A 19155-nucleotide genomic window follows, 5' to 3' on the forward strand; every position below is an offset into this window, starting at 1 on the left:
GTACAACAGAACAAAGCGAGTAGTGCGAAACACAGTGATAAAGGAGAAAAACGATTTATGGGATCGCAAATGTATGGAGACAAACACATATATAGGTGGCAGGAAAACCACAGAAGCTTGGAGATTTATAAATTCCGTAAAAAAGAATGATAAAGAAAAAGTACCCATACACTGTATACAGTCACAAAAATGGATGGACCACTATAAAAAATTGTTAACAGAAGATCGAGGAGAATATCTAGAAAATATAGCTACACCAGGTATAGAAATATAAGGAGAACATATAAATATCGACGTAGAAAGTCTGATGAAAGCGGTGAGAAGCTTAAAGAATGGTAAAGCTTGCGGTCCAGAAGGTATTCCAGCAGAACTGATTAAAAATGGAACAGCTAAGCTATTTCGAATGCTAACAAAAGTCTTCGTCGAATTCTTAAATGGACATCCAGTGCCTCATGAATGGAAAATGGCTTATATCTCATCCATCCATAAGAAAGGAGATAAGCGAAACTGCGAAAACTACAGGGAATTTCGGTGACCAGCACACTTAGTAGACTGTATGGTAGAATACTGAGAGACCTAATAGAGTCCGAATATAGCCAATATGAAGAAGAACAAGGGGGCTTTAGAGCTGCCCGCTCCTGTACAGACAACGTATTTAGTTTAAAACAAATTATAGAGAAAAAAACAGCCAGAAACAGAGAACTGCACCTGACATTCGTTGACTTACAAAAAGCTTATGATAACATACCCTTAAATAAGATGTGGGAAGTTCTACATTCTTCACCAGTAAGCTACACTCTCACCAATGCATTAAAAAATCTATATGCAGGATCACGTTCACGAGTAAAGATAGGAAACTCACTTACTAACAGCTTTCCAGTAACTAAGGGGCTTAGACAAGGATGTTGCATATCTCCGACCCTGTTTAAAATCTACGTTGCAGCAGCACTTAAAGGTTGGAAGAGGAAAGTAAATGGAATGGGCATCGAGCTAAACAATACATGCTTGACCAGGTCGTAATAGCAAACGACAGGGAAGACATAGAATACATGATGCGTAAGTTGGTCGAGGAATATTCAAGATGGGGATTGGACGTCAATATAGATAAAACAAAGTACTCATGTGTTGGTTCAGAAGAGAACGATATTCATCTTACTATGGAAAATAATCAAAAAATTAAAGCCTGCCAAGATTATAAATATCTAGGAGTAACATTTGATAAAACTGGAACTGATGACAAAGAAATTACATCCAGAATTATACAAGCAAAAAGAGCAATCCGATGTCTCAATAATATTCTTTGGAGTACTCAAATATCGAATAAGAGAAAATTTAATATCTACGAGACTATGATTAAGAGTAGTTTATTATATGATGCTGAAACTTGGAGGCTTACAGAAAAAAAAAACAAAAAAAAAATTGAAGTAGTGGAAATGGATGCAATCAGAAGGTCATTACGTATATCCAGAAGAGAACATATCAGAAATGAAGACATTAAAAATCGAATGGGAATAGAAGGAACAATAATGAAAGATATAGAGAGAAGACATCTGATCTGGTATGGACACGTAAACAGAATGAATGACGAGAGACTTCCAAAACAATGTCTGGAATGGCAACCTCCTGAACATCGGAAGCGAGGGAGACCGAAAGTTAATTGGACCACCGGCATCCGGAAAGCGATGAGCGCGCGAGACCTCAGGGATGGCCTGTGGCAAAATAGGAAGGAATGGAATTTGGGAATCGGACAACGCCGCAAGACATTCTAAACCGATCATATATGAGGCGCATAGTGCAAGAGTGGCCTAACTCGTAAAAACTGATATTGAGAAAAAGACGATTTAGTTTTTATTAAATATGACAACTCTCTTTTCTGTAAGGATTATTATCCTTAGTTTTAAATTTCATCACCTTAAGTTAAGTTAATAAATTTCATTTTACATTAATATCACAAAAAAGAAAAATTTTCAAAACATTTTTGGAAAAAGACTTGTGCACTTTTGCACTAACAATATATAAATAAAAAAAATAAAGTGCGTTTTTGCATAAAATATATTTTTACAATACTTGTATACAAAAAATGAACAAAAGTCAAAACAATGCACTTAACTAATTTTTTTTATAAACATTTATTCCACTATTTGTTCGGAATCTTCTATAGCGTAAAACACATTATCTTCATCATTATTTTGTATACGTTGACCTGAGTTTTTAACATTTAGGTTGTTATAAAAGTTATGTAAATAGGGTGATACATACACCAACAAATCTTGTAAATTGCTAAATTTAGCTGCTTCAATGTCTCTGCCCTTTGGGTATAAAAGTGGAAGTTTTTCAATAAACGTAGATATATTGCGCTTCGTAATATCTATATGTTTAAAAATAACATCCGGATTGTTAGATTCTTTATAATGTAATTGTAATGGTTCAGTTAAAGAGTATCGCAACCATTGCATTTTTAACCAGTTGACCGATTCACCCTCGACAGTCTTTTTACGATTAGTAATGGTTTTCTCTAATGGAACACTACTCACGACATCGTTGCTGGTCGTTTCTACAACTGTGAATGGATTTTGTTTTTTGGCTGTCCTAATCACTCTGGTCCAATCTCCAGGTACAGGGTGATCAGTTAAGGGTAGCGAGCGGCCATATCTCATAAGATATTGGTCGTATAGAATTGAGAAAAAAAAAATCATGATAAAAGTCGCCAAGAGAAATTGCTGGAAATTATTTTCGAGTTTGTCAAACGTCCGCTAGAGGGCGTAACAACCAACACATAGTAGAAAAATGCGATTTTCATAGAATTTTGTCTAATGAAAGTTTATCGATGATATCATTTTCATATTAACAGACCATTTCCCTACATTTTTTGTCTAAAACGTTTTGTTCTATCTATCAAAATAAAGCGGTGGGAGAAGTTCAATTGTTTTTTTAAACAAACCAAGATTTCTTCCGTTTCTTTTGACCGATTTTAGCAAACTTAGGCTCATATAAAAGAGCATAATTTGCACTACAAAACGCTTATCTGGTTTTTAATTTTTGACGTTTGCTGTCGCCGCTAGATGGCGTTAACTGAAATGGTAGCAAATTTTTGAGCTTTTTTCAAAAAAAACAAATGTAATGATATATTAATTTTTATATATTTTAAAAGAGGATAAATTTCTCTATAATTTAATGAAAATAATTTATTATCTACCTTTTTTTGAACCGTTGATATTGACCAAAATATAATTTTATTACATTAAAAAATGTCACGCCACTGTTTTTTATCAAAATAAAAATCAGTTTCATAATCTCTTATGAGTTGCTAACAAAAAGAACCTCTTGACTTTTTTTCGTTAGACAAACGGTTTTGGATTGAAAAAATAAGATATGTTTACATGGGGCGCCCATATCTCGAAGCATACTAATTTACATATTTGGAAAAAAATCTTAATAAAACTGTCCAACAACAGCAAGAGCAGTAACACTAAAAACAAGAACACAGAACTTTAAAAATAAACGTTAAAACTAAATTAATAATTTTGTCGTAAATGTTCAAAATGTTGTCCGTTATTTTGAATGCACTGGTCCAATCTCTTCTGGGTGGAGTTGACAGCTGCCTCAATTTCCGCTCTTGGTATAATATTTATCGCGTTTTGAATTCGGACTATCATGTCTTCTCGAGTAGTTGGTCGAGTTTTATACACTAAATCCTTTATTCGGCCCCATAGATAAAAATCAAGGCAGGTTAAATCAGGGGACCGTGGTGGCCAGAAAAATAGGCTGCCTCTACCAATCCAACGGTTAGGAAAATGCCTGTTCATAAAATCTTGCACATTTCGAGAATAATGTGCCGGGCATCCGTCTTGTTGAAACCACATGTTTCTTCTTACTTCTAAAGGCACGTTTTCTAAGAGTCCTGGTAAATCGTTCAATAAAAAGTTCAAATACATGTCACCGGTTAGATTGCCATTAAATATGTGCGGACCGATAATAGTACCATTAATAACACCGCACCAGACGTTAACGCTCCATCGACCCTGCTGATAATCTTCACGTAACCAGTGTGGATTAGTGTCCGACCAGTAATGCATGTTATGCAGATTTACCTTGCCATTACTGCTAAACGATGCTTCATCTGTCCATAATATTTGTGACAAAATAAGACGGTTTTCCCTAATGAAGTCTCTAAGCCAGTAGCTGTAATCGAGCCTACGTTCAAAGTCAGTCTCTTTTAAGGATTGATGAATCACGACGTGATACGGATGCATTTTAAAATCCATTAATATTTTTTGCACTGAGCCATAGGATATTCCTAAATATCTGGAGATCTCTCTTATGCTTAAATGGGGGTCTGCATGAATATAAGCCAACACATTTATAATGTTATCTTCTCTTCTTACTCTACGATTTCTTCTCAAAGTTGGAGTTGGTTGCACTTGGCCATGTTGCCTTAAACGTAAGGCTAAACGACGAAAAACCATTCTCGAATGCCGTCTACGGAGGGGATAACGCAGTGCATACTGCCTAGAAGCAATCGCCGCATTTTCAAAACATTGAAAATAAATTCTCAACATATCAAAGGCTTCTTCATTCGTAAAAGGCATGATTTGTTGTAAAAATACTTTTTACATAACATTAAATTAGATGTCAATGGCAGGAACTGTCAAAATAAATATCAGCGTGATTGACAATTTGGTGTTTTCTTTCATTTTATTTTCAGTTTCGTAGATCATGGCCTGCTTCGCTTAAATGCGATGTTAGTTAAGTTTGATTTTTAATTTAATTTATGAAATAATAATAATTATTATTAATAAATTATGAACTAATGCATTCTCTCGCTAATTAAATAATTATTAATGATAAAAATAATAGGTAATAATTTTATTATTGTGAGATGTAATATTTAAAAATAATTTTGAACCTTATAATTATCAGTATGTAAACCTATTTTATTTTTTCAATCCAAAACCGTTTGTCTAACGAAAAAAAGTCAAGAGGTTCTTTTTGTTAGCAGCTAATAAGAGATTACAAAACTGATTTTTATTTTGATAAAAAACAGTGGCGTGCCATTTTTTAATGTAATAAAATTATATTTTGGTCAATATCAACGGTTCAAAAAAAGGTAGATAATAAATTATTTTCATTAAATTATAGAGAAATTTATCCTCTTTTAAAATATATAAAAATTAATATATCATTACATTTGTTTTTTTTGAAAAAAACTCAAAAATTTGCTACCATTTCAGTTAACGCCATCTAGCGGCGACAGAAAACGTCAAAAATTAAAAACCAAATAAGAGTTTTGTAGTGCAAATTATGCTCTTTCATATGAGCCTAAGTTTTCTAAAATCGGTCAAAAGAAACGGAAGAAATCTTGGTTTGTTTAAAAAAACAATTGAACTTCCCCCACCGCTTTATTTTGATAGATAGAACAAAACGTTTTAGACAAAAAATGTAGGGAAATGGTCTGTTAATATGAAAATGATATCATCGATAAACTTTCATTGGACAAAATTCTATAAAAATCCCATTTTTCTACTTTGTGTTGGTTGTTACGCCCTCTAGCGGACGTTTGATAAACTCGAAAATAATTTCCAGCAATTTCTCTTGGCGACTTTTACCATGATTTTTTTTTCTCAATTCTATACGACCAATATCTTATGAGATATGGCCGCTCGCTACCCTTAACTGATCACCCGGTACATAGATATCATTGAAAGTTTTTTGTTCTTCTCTATGATCCCAAAGTCACGGTCACAGGCTAGATATGAATGCCCCGACACCAAAAATTTATGGTCAATTTGCTGGACTTTTGATATCTTGTTTTGTATGATATAATTACAGAATAGAGACATTTTGATATTCCTATTCTGCCCTCCGCATTGGTCACTATACATAATTAATTTTGACGTGTTAACATAGTTTTTAATATAATGCTGTATGCAAGATCCAATCTCTTGAGGTCCTCTAGATGCTATGGCTTCATGCCAAACGTACATGTGGGCCTGATTGCTTGACAAGTTGTGGATACCTAAACAGTATGTCCACAACTGTCTTTTGTAGTAAGTAACATACCCCAGTTGAAAGATGAGGAGTAGGTAATGTAGACATGAGATCAAACGCTATTATAGTGACATCGTTTTCAGCTATTTTACCCAACTCCGAATCCAATGCCATCCCAGCACGTGCGCTTTCTGCCTTTCGAAGATGCAATTCTTTCTCTAACTTTAAACTTGCTAAAGTAACTTCAGAAGTTTCTGTTTTTATTTTTTGTTAAAATTCGTCACATCTTCTACAACTGTCAGATATAGGTGCATGAAAAGTTAAATTAAATTTTTTTCTGAAAACATCTCTAAAAACAAATTGTGACGCAGGATCATTTGTTTCTTGTTTGTATAAGGAATCCATAGTTGACAGATTTAAAGTGGAAGCCAAATAACAAAGATTGGGATTTTTTGTTCTAGAATAGTGTGACTGATATTTTGGGAATCTCGAAATAAAATTAAAAATATTGTCAAGTTTCTCCTGACTTGTTTTATTATGAGGCTCCTTTTTTCCTCGTTTATCCTTAGAAGGTGTACCACCTTGCTCCTTATTATTCAAAGCACGTGTAAGCCGATCATCTGAAACTCTCAGGACTTTTTTAAAAAAACTCCTTGCAAACTGGAATCTCTATGCCTCTTTCTCTTGTCAAATAATATCGTCTTGTGTCTTTTCTGGAGTCACTTTGAGCAGTATTGGCTAATTTTGAAGTAAGTTTGATTTGGCCACATAAATAAGACGTCTGTAAATCATAATTGGTGAGTTTATACAAATCTTTAAAAATAGTTTCACGCTGTTGAAGAGTAATAAGTTTATGGCATTCTTTAAAGCAGCGGCAGTCGGATGGATCAAACTGTTTGGCAGCAACTACCTTACCCTTAATGGTTGTATACTCACGTCCTCTGTTTCGTAATTTTTTTCTTATATTACGTTGCCATTGACTTTTATCTGCAAATTTGCGCCGAGGACCACGTTTCTTACTTCTTGGAATTTCTCCAGGATTTGCAATATCGTTAGACTGAAAATTGCTCTGTAAATTCTCATCAGCCACCAGCACCTTTTCATTTTCAGCTAAAACAAAGTTTATTAGTTTCTCGCAAACGATTATAATAATAATAAAATACCTGTACTTTTTTCACTTGACGATTCTTCTATATCAGAAGGATTGTAGCTGGAATCTGAATCTGCAAATGGATCATCAATACTAGAGATATAACTGTCATCAAAGATATTATTGCTTTTGCCTGAAAGAGATAAGTTACAGTAATTCAGCCGTGTATTAAAATATACTTTTTAACACCTTATTCCAAAATGTCTGCTTTTACTTTTAATAATATTACTACTTAAGAAAATGATCTGGATAATATATTTACCTGATGTGGATGGAATATCCATAATGAAACTTCCAAATAACTAAAGTTAAACAATTAAAGTATACACGAGCTGTCAAAAAACAAATAATAATTTTAAGGTTAAAAGATAGGCCACTAGTGCACACGAGAAATTAAAACACATAGATAAGCACGAACGTTGGGCTATTACTGCACAACCGTTTGTCAACAAATCGTAATACGCCAAAGTGACCTTGACCATTCCTCTACCGTCAGTTTAATCAAATCGATGTGGGCCACTATTGCACACAATAGATTAATAAAAATACTAACGCTCGGTGTTATTGACTCAAATATCATTTTTTTAGTTAGGCCACTTTTGCACTATGCGCCTCATACATATGTATATATATATATATATATATATATATATATATATATATATATATATATATATATATATTGTTTAAGGAGGAGAAAATATACATTTTAATGAAAATACATTAAATATTTACATGAAAATGGGCGAAATATATTGGAATAAGTAAAAAGAGTACACTTTGTCCATATTCAGCTGGTTACCCAATTATTTTCTCCTCCTTAAATAATTTAAATTGAGTCAGCTATTATTAAACTAAGTTTTCTATATATATATATATATATATATATATATATATATATATATATATATATATATATATTTACATCCTACTATTCTTAAGGACTCAATCCATACCGCAACCGTACAGCCTCTCCTATTTAGAGGTGTATATAATATTTTAATAATCGAATATATTGAATCTAGTGACAAAACATTCTTAATGCCCAAATTTCTATTTTGATAAGATGAAAATTAATATATACTTGTCTTTTTGGTTCCGTTATCATTATAAACTCATTACGATTTCTTACTTTTGCAGCCTCATGAGTATAATTTTAAACAGTATTCTGGTGTTGCGGCCTCATATACACAACATTATAGACTCAAACAGTGTTGTCAATTCGCTCACTGCGTATTTAGATAATTTGGGGTTTCCCCTTTGTGATTTCAACGAAGTTATTTCCTATTTCGCGATTGTTTAAGTAATGGGATACATGAAATCGGAACATATGGTTTTAAAATCGACAAAAGTATAATAATTTAATAGTCTGTATTTTTAAACAAACGCTTATAACTTTACTGGTAAAATATTTTAATGACTTCTAAAAATAATCTGAACACGATAATATGTATTGAAAGAAATATAATAATTTTGGTTGGGTCAATGTAATACTTTTTTAATATTTCACGTTGTTCATTCGTTTAATTTCTCAACGATAATACATAAATATACAGGGTGTCCCGGAAAATAGTGCGTTCCTTTAAGGTATGGATAGAATACACAATTTAGAACAAAAAAGTCCTATACCATTTTTTTCTAAAGTTAACCATTTCCAAAAAAAAGATTACATTGGTTTCCATATACCTGAATTTTAATCTTCAGAAAATTAAATAATCCGGCAACATGTTACGCACTGGTGAATAAGAACTCGTTTGTGTCTTACAGTATTTAAAATAATCCAACCTAATACTTACTATTTTTGTTTACTATAATTTTTTTAAAATGTAGTTGAAATATGGCATAATTTTAAACGAATGATACTTACATATTTTAAGATGAAAACACATGTTTTAACTGAACCACCACTTTTGCGAACACATGAATTCATAGAGTAACATGCACTCATACGACGAGAAATTCCAGCAAAACATTTTGAAAGAATTTTAGTAGGTATTATGCCTCTCCATTTATTGATCTACCATAAATAAACAACATAATATCATAATATTACTCATGAACACACGATTCAAAAACATTTTCGGCGTTGACACTAAACAGGATTCTTCCAAATTATCTGTTTACTAAACATGGGACTATTTACGTTTAGATTTTTGTACTTCACAGAGTTGCCAGATTTGAATTTGCGTTCCAAAATGTTTTATAGTTTTTTGGTCAAACGGTTGAATTTAGAAAAAAATGTTATAAGAGTTTTTTGTTCTACATGGTGCCTTCTACCTATACCTTTAAGGAACGCACTATTTTCCGGGACACCCTGTATAGAATCTAACTTTATATTCGATAATTAGGTAATATAGAATATAATTAGATTCGTAGTTAATATACACCTAGAAAGCAAATTTCTTGAATTTTTATTAAATTTATTTTTTATACAGGGTGTCCCAAAAAGATTGGTCATAAATTATACCACAGATTCTGGGGTCAAAAATAGGTTGATTGAACTTCACTTACCTATATAAATAAAGCACACAAAAAAAGTAACAGCCCTTTGAAGTTACAAAATGAAAATAAATTTTTTTTCATATATCGAAAACTCTTAGAGATTTTTCATTGAAAATGGACATCTGGCATTCTTATGGCAGCAGCATCTTAAATAAAAAATATAGTAAAATTTGTGTACCCCATAAAAATTTTATGTTTGTTCCCCTAAACCCCCCAAACTTTTGTGTACGTTCCAATTATTAGTGTGGCACCATTAGTTAAACACACTGTTTTTAAAAAATTTTTGCTCTTAAGACTTTTTTGATAATCCAGTGTTTATCGAGATATTTTGAATATTTATCGAATCCACCACATATTTGTATATGTCTAAGTACGATTATAGAGACCTGTTAATAATCTGAAAATTTGTTAATAACCTATTTATAATTTACATTTTTAGGTATATTTTAAAAAAAGAAGCCACATCTCGATAAAAGGTGACTTATCAAAAAAAGACTAAGGGCAAAAAAGTTTTAAAAACACTGTGTTTAACTAATGGTACCACAATAATAGTTTAATTGGAACGTACACAAACATTTGGGGGGTTTAAAGGTACAAAACTCCCATAAAATATTTATGTAAATACATTAAAAAGAAGCCGCATCTCGATAAAAACTCGCTTATCGAAAAAATACTAAGAGGCAAAAAACGTTTTAAAAACGTTGTGTTTAACTAATAATGAATTAATTGGAACGTACACAAAAGTTTGGGGGGCCGTTTAAGGGATCAAAACCCCCATAAAATTTTTATGGGGTGGACAAATCTCACTATAATTTTGTTTTAAGATGATCCTGCCATAAGAATGATACATGTCCACTTTCAATAAAAAATCTTTAATAGTTTTCGATATATTGAAAAAAATCGATTTTCATTTTGTAACTTCAAAGGGCTGTAACTTTTTATGAGCACATTTGTACTAAGGTAAGTTAGGTTTAATCGAACTATTTTTGACTCCAGAATGTGTGGTATAATTTATGACCAATCTTTTCGGGACAACCTGTATATAGGTCAGTAAAATGAAATACGGCGATGAATTAACGTGAAATACGGCGATAAAATTTCACAAAAATTTGGATATAGGTTCCTCTTATAAGTACTCAACTTTACTTCTGAACTTGTGCCATTGGTTGCTTTTACTTGGGAGTTGAAATCTTGTAGGCGAAAAAACGTACGTTCAAAAAATGTACGGAAATGGATAAATTAGCAAATTTTAAGCAACTCTTGTGCTATATAATTTTTGCTCTAAGTTAATACTTTTCAGTTATTTGTGAGTGAAAATGTTAATTTTTCAACGAAAAGAACCACGATTTTAGACGGTTTTTCGCTCAGTTTTTCGTAAATAACTCAACAACTAAATAATTTGTAAAAAAAATAATATTAGCAAATATATAGCTTATAAAAAATAGAAAACGGTACATTCATGAAGTCTGTAGACTCAAATTACAAATCGAGTATTTCAACGTGAAATAACCAAAAAATGAAGCACTTTTTGGGAAAATATGCAGAAAACTCAAAACTTTTATTTACTTTTCTAAATTTTTCCTTTCTTATGACTAACACTTTTTAATATAATTTTTAAAAAAAGCATTTTTTTTTTCAACATTTCGAAGTTTGTTTTTTTATTTTATCAGTAACCACTTTCTTTTCAAAAATAAGCACTTTGAACCGGTGGGTGAAACTTAAAGATCATACATGTTTCGACGAGTAGTCAAATCTAAGTATTCAAGCTTAAATAACGGGAAAACGATGCAATGTATAAAATATACCTGCTAAATATTTGTCAAAGTACTTCGCAATACCTATCAAATGAGCTTAAGAATAAGTTAATAGCGTCAAAATTAAGCAAGTTATTATGAAAATAAGAGAACCCCTTGGAATTTAAAAAAAAAATTCCATTTCCACAAAAGTTAAAATTTATAATAATCATTACAAGAACTTCTTTATATTAGCATAAGTAATGATTTCAATAATTTTGACCGGTTTAGAATGCATATTTTTGAAAAAAAGATAAATTTAAAAAAATCATAATTTTTCAAATTATTGTAATTTTCATATTCTTTTGATAATAACTCCAAAAATAATCAAAATACGTAAAAAATTATATAGAACCAAATTTTAGTTTTTTCTGTCAAATATTTTACTATTTCTATAGGGTAAAAAATAGCCGAGATAGAAACGTTTAAATCTTGAATTAACCTTTTATTTTTAAAAAAGTAAGAGGTATAAAAGATTAAGTTTTACGTGGTGAAATAGCCCTTCAAACTAACTTTCAAACGGTTTTTAGGTGAACATGATATCGTAAAAGTGGACGGAGGTATTAAAAAAACATAACATTTTTTGGAAACATTTTTAAAAGATAAATTTTGAAAAAATTTTGGAGCATAAATTTGAATGCCATCAACATGTTCGGGGCTCATTTGATAGATATTTTTAAGTACTTTGACAAATGTTTAATAAGTTTATGTTATAAAATGCATCATTTTTCCGTTATTTCAGCTTGAACACTTAGATTTTTTACTCGCCGAAAAAAATATACATTCAATCACCTATAACTCACTTTTAGTTAACACTAAAAGGTTTTTCTAGTAAGGAGTTTATTCCGTTTTTTATTAGCTTCAATATTGGTAATAATAACTTTTTTGTAAAATCTTATAGTTTTTGAGCTATTGATGAAAAATCGGTTAAAAACATGTATTTTTCTCAAGAAAAATTAAAATCAATGATCTTTAATAACTCAAAAAGTTTACATTTATTTTAATAACTTTATATAACAAATGTTGCTTAGAATTTGTTCCTCTATCGAATTATGGGGTTATTTTGAATAAAATAATTTTCACCCCCGAGAAGGGGTGACATCCACCCCAGGGTAAAAGCGCAAGTTGGCACCATGTCACCTTTGTTCCTTGAGATATCCTCTAACTACTCACAAATTTTCATACAAATCGATGGAGGTTCAACGAAATCGGAGGTAATAGCTCATATCCACCTTCAGTGACTCCACTAAAAGGGAACAACTTTATTTTGAGCGTCGCGTCACTTGCTTAATTTTGGTGCTAAAAACTGTTATAAAAATCAAAAACAAAGCTTTTATTAAACACTTTTAAAAAAATTTGATGAGTTTTCCCTGAAAAGTCCTTAATTTTTTGGTTATTTAACGTTGACATGTTCAATTTGGAATTTGACGACTAAGAACCTACTTTTCATAACTCTGCTTCTACGGGGTTTACAGACTTAATTCATATTCTATTTTTTCATGTTTTTATAAGCTACATTTTTGCTAAGAATATTTTTTTGGATAAAATACTTACTTTTTGAGTTATTTGTGAAAAACCGTCTATAAATTTGTGTTTTTTTTTTGTTGAAACATGGACAGTTTCACTCGCAAATAACTCAAAAAGTATTATCTTAAACGTGAAAAGATCCAATAAAACAAAAGTTGCTTAGAATTAGTCAGTTTATCCATTTTTGAGAAGGGGTGGCTTTCACCCTTCAAGTAAAAGCAACCCTGGGCTCACGTCCAAAACTGAAGTAAAGGGGAAAAGGAACCTAAATCCATATTTTCAAGCAAATCCGTCATTTACCTAATAGGCAAAATGCCTGTTTTTCTTCGGCTGTGCCTCCTACTCAAATGAAATATTATCATCTCGTCTCTTTCGTTGTAGATATGTGCTTCTTTTTGAAATGCTATTTATCCCGTATTATTCTAACTATTCTGTCTTCTTACATTTTACTGGTAAGCCTATTCCATTCTCTTCTTCTTTTTTGCACTCATTCTTTGATGTTGTTTATTCTGCATATGTGTCTAATCTCATTACTCATTTATCTGTCCAATAGTGTTTGCGATTATTCTTCTTACTATTCAAAACAAGTAATTGGAATTCGTAAATCCTAGGTTTTCATCCAAAGTGACCGAAAGTAGAACCGGAAGTCGATATTTGAACTATTCGTGTAACTTTGCGTCCGTCGATTGATATACGATTTCACTAATTTTGAGTAATTTTTACTAAACTTTCGGTCATAACTGTTTAACCTGAAATGACTTCCAAACCTGAACTAAAAATTCATGCTCGACTTTTCAATAAGCTTCGATTGCTATGTCACAATGTACTATTTCTGCAACTATAATATGGCACTTTCCGGTTAGAATTATTTAATCGGAAATGATGTAAGAATCAAAAATATACATTTGTTTTCATCTTGCTAAGGCACGCCGAATAATATATCGCTTATACTATTTAGGTGACTTTAAAATGGTACTTCCGCTTGCAACTCTAAATCCGAAAGTCGGGCGTCAAATTTCTCATCTTTAATACCACCCTTGGGTTACAAGCTTTCATTCGATATCTCATTTGTCATTCTATCGGTATTAATAACGGAAGAGTTATATTCGCGGACAGACAGTCACGAAACCGGAAATATATATTTGTTCTCGTCTTACTAAGGCGCGTCGAATAATATATCGCTTGTACTATTCTGACGATGTTAAAGCAGTATTTTCGGTTTCATTTCTAAAACCAGAAATCCTTGGTCAAATTTCTACCCCCTTTAGTACCTTCCTTGGTTATAAACTTTCTTTTGACACCTCATTTGTCATTCTACCTAGTATAATGACGAAGAAGTTGTGTTTATGGACGGACAAACATGCATGAAACCGGAAGTATATATTAGTTTTCGTCTTGCTAAGGCCTGTCAACTAATATTTCGCTTGTACTATTTCAGCGATTTTAAAACAATATTTCCGGAAGTCGGAAATCAAATTTCTAATATACCTCTAATAAAATTTTTGGGTTAGAAATTCCCATTCGACACCTCATTTGTCACTATTTATTTTAATAACGGAGGAGTTATATTCGCCGACAGACAGACTGACGGACGGACAGGCATGAAACCGGAAGTATATATTAATTTGTTCTCATCTTGCTAAGGTGCGTCGAATAATATATCGCGTGGACTATTTCGGTGACTTTATAACAGTACTTCCGGTTGTAACTATAAAACCGGAAGTGCAAGGGCAAATTTACCACATTTAATACTATCCACACAAAGGCGATTAGGCCTTACATGGGCATCATTTTGCAAAGTAAGCCATATTCTAAAAAGCTCAATTCCTAGGTGTATTAAGCGAAAGGTTTATAACCAATGTGTTTTGCCAGTACAAACTTATGAAGCAGAGACTTTAGCACTGACGCAAAAATCAGCAAATAACATCAGAGTCACACAACGAGCCATGGAACGTGCAATGTTGAACGTGAGCCTTCGAGACCACATAACAAACCAACAAATCAGGCAAAGATCAGGAGTTCAAGACGTCATCGAAAACGATACGACGCTTAAGTGGAACTGGGCAGGGCACTTAGCTAGAACACAAGATGGACGGTGGACACAACGAATCATGGAATGGAGGCACAGAAACTATAAAATAAGCCGAGGACGACCACCGACTAGATGGACCGACGACATTGCAGGAAACTGGCTACAAGAGGCCCAGTGTAGAGAATACTGTAAAGAACTGAGGGAGGCCTACGTCCAGCAGTGAACGCGATTGGCTGATTGATTGATTAATACCATCCTTAGGTTATAAGCTTTCATTCAACATTGCATTTAGCCTCATTTATTATCCTTCTATCTGGTCTAATGACGGGAAGAAGTTGTGTTTATAGACAGACAGACAGACATGCATAAATTCAACGTTTTCACATTTTTTTAGAATGGGCGAAAACAATATTTATTTTTATTTATGTAACAGCGATAGTTATATTCTGAATTACAAACATATATACATACCTACCTTAATACATGTGTTAATGAAAATTTAAAGAATTGTGGAAAATTTCTGTGAAACAAAATATCCTCGCGTATGACTATTAATAAAATAAAATATACCTAATGCAATTCAATACATTTTCTAACACATAAAAATGAACAATACCAGTAAATCACCTGTAAGCAAGACGATTGTAAAATATGCGGGATAGAATGATTCAATATTCGAGCAACAGTGTTGCCAGCTAAGTCGAGGCCATAATGTCGTATGATAGTTTAACACATGAAGGATATACACATTGAATATACACATAAAAGCGACCTCCAACGGCAAATGGCTGAACTATAAGCGACGTTACGGACTCATTTTGTTTTAAGATTTACAGGAATTCTAAGACACCAACAAGATTTGTAACATTTTTGTTTGGTAGGTAGAGGTCTCTAGTTTCTCATTCAACAAAACTTTGGTAGAAAATGACAACCAGTTAAAAGAAATACATGAAAAAAATTACGGACTCCGTATATTGAGGCCGTAAATCGCTCGAGTCCGTTGTGTATGGTCAAAACCTTAATACCGAGTCCGCAATGTTAAGAGGATATATATATATATATATATATATATATATATATATATATATATATATATATATATATATATATATATATATATATATATATATATATATTGAGTGTCCCAAAAGTAGGGAACGGTCGAATATTTCGCGAACTAAACATCGGATCGAAAAACTGAAAAATACGTGTTCAATCATTTTCAAAAATCTATCCAATGACACCAAACACCAATCCCCACTACACCCCCTGGAGGTGGGGTGGGGGTAACTTTAAAATCTTAAATGGAAACCCCCAGTTTTTCTTGCAAATTTGGATTCGTTACGTAAAAGTAGGCAACTTTTATTCAAGCCGTTTTTTCGAACTGTGGATAGATGGCGCTATAATTGGGAAAAACGATTTATCCTGATACCATAGGTAAATTATAGAAACGGTCTAATATCTCACGAAATACACTTCCAAATGAGAAACCAAAAAACAGATTTTTAATCTTTTTTGAAAACCTATCGAATAACACCAAACATGACCCTCCAACCCACCCCCTGGATGTGGGGTGGGGGTAACTTTAAAATCTTAAATAGCAACCCCCACTTTTTATTGCAGATTCGGATTCGTTATAAAAAATTAAGCAACATTTATTCGAAACATTTTTTAAAATTTCTGATAGATGGCGCTAATAAATCGCATTTTTCCAATTAAGACGCCATCTATTAACAATTCTAAAAAATGTTTCGAATAAATGTTACTTAATTTTTCATGACAGATCCGAATCTGTAATAAAAAGTGGGGGTTGCTATTTAAGATTTTAAAGTTACCCCCCACCCCACATTCAGGGGGTGGGTTGGAGAGTCATGTTTGGTGTTATTCGATAGGTTTTCGAAAAAGATTAAAAATCTGTTTTTAAGTTTCTCATTTCGAAGTATATTTCGTGAGATATTAGACCGTTTCTATAATTTACCTATGGTATCAGGATAAATCGTTTTTCCCAAATATAGCGCCATCTATCAACAGTTCGAAAAAATGTCTTGAATAACAGTTGCTTACTTTTATGTAACAAATTAAAATCTGCAAAAAAAACTGGGGGTTTCCATTTGAGATTTTAAAGTTACCCCCAACCCAACTTCCAGGGGATGTAGTGGGGGTTGGTGTTTGGTGTCATTGGATAGATTTTTGAAAATGATTGAACACGTATTTTTCAGTTTTTCGATCCGATGTTTAATTCGCGAAATATTCGACCGTTCCACTACTTTTGGGACACCCTATATATATATATATATATATATATATATATATATATATATATATATATATATATATATATATATATATATATATATATTTAGTTTATATATATATATATATTTAAAAACATAAGATGTAGATCTTTGAAACACACTCAGTGATCAAAAGATCCAAGGCTAATGGTTTAACGACCACTCGTACGAAATCAAACAGATGAAACAGAGAATGTGGAAAAATCCCCTTACGAACAATTCACATTCTTTACCGATGAGCCCGGAGAGGTTGAAGAGGGCGAAACACATTTCGAAGAACTGGTGTTTGGATCGTTGATTCTATTCGAAAAATTTTTCCCAGCCCGAAATGGTGGATGTGTGATTTGTTCGTAAGGGGATTTTTCCACATTCTCTGTTTCATCTGTTTTATATATATATATATATATATATATATATATATATATATATATATATATATATATATTATAAGTATATATATGTTACACTTGAAGTTCCCGCGGGAGCTATATGTGCTTTCTGTTGTTTTCCGGGTTTGACTCCGCGTTGAATAATTTTGGTTTTGAGAAAAACCATTATTTTGACGTTTCGGCAAGATCTCACTTGCCATTGTCAAGTCAGGTAGTTCCGCTTCTCGCTGTTGCTTGAAGTAGACTGATGCACGATGATTTCTTTGTTGTTCTTCAAATTATGTAAGGCTAAGGCTTCCTTCTCTTCCCGTGTTAAATTTCTTTTTGGTGGTTTAGCTGTTCTTAATATTTTTGATACGTCTTGGCGTATGATCTCGGCTGTTTCTGTGGGGAAACTAGTAATTGTAGTCTCTACCTCAGTAATGATATTTTCTACGGGAATGTGTGTAGGTGCAACAGCAAAATTGAAACCTTTTGCAAGAACACTATTCGTGGCTTCATCCAGTGTCAGGTTTGAAAAGTTATATACTAATTTGTTTGTTTCTATTTGTGATTTTTCTTTCTTTTTTGGCCGCTGTTGTAGTAACAAATTTTCAAACTTTTTAATTTGTTTGGTCTTAGTGAGATCAGCATCTATTTCTGCTCGAAAGTTTGTCAGTTGTTCAAAGAAATTCCATAATGTTGGGTGGATTGTGTTACTTAGTTTAAGATGCAGCTGTAATGATTCTGAATTCATTTTGTCGATGTCTCGTCTGGTATCATGGATCGCTTCTCTAATAAGCGCCAGGCTTGCCATTCTTAAAATATTTTTCGTTTTATAGTTGTTTTTGTGAAAAGTGAGCTTCATACAAGTCGGTATAATGCTTTCGTCACGGCAGCGTTCTAAAAACGTAAGGTTGCATAACAACGTCCTTCGTTTCGATCGTAGTTTTTCGTATCTTCTGATGTCTGGTAGAATTTCCTCCCCGTAGAGGTTAATTATGTTACACTTGAAGTTTCCGCGGGAGCTATATGTGCTTCCTGTCGTTTTCCGGGTTTGACTCCGCGTTGAATAATTTTGGTTTTGAGAAAAACCATTATTTTGACGACGTTTCGGCAAGATCTCACTTGCCATTGTCAAGTCAGGTAGTTCCGCTTCTCGCTGTTGCTTGAAGTAGACTGAATTTTTATTCACGATACCGTAACTTATATAGTTGATCCTGATGTATTTGCTTGACCTGCGCGTCTCTTGGATCTTGTGATTGGTCCAGTATATGTTGGGGGGTCTGGAAGGGTGACACGCGTAGATGTCGCTGCTTGATTTATTTTGGTATTTTTCTTCAATACCGTTTTCCATGTTGTAGGAAGCCATTGCGCATCATCTCTTTGGTTTAGACCGTTGGGATTTCTTTCGATTTCTATCGATTCTCTGATTTCACGTTTTCTTTTTATTTCTATGTTAGCTAACATCGTTGTTTTTAGTTTTTCTTCTCCGTGAGTC

This window comes from Diabrotica virgifera, chromosome 9, assembly GCF_917563875.1.
Source record: "Diabrotica virgifera virgifera chromosome 9, PGI_DIABVI_V3a".
NCBI lineage: Eukaryota > Metazoa > Arthropoda > Insecta > Coleoptera > Chrysomelidae > Diabrotica > Diabrotica virgifera.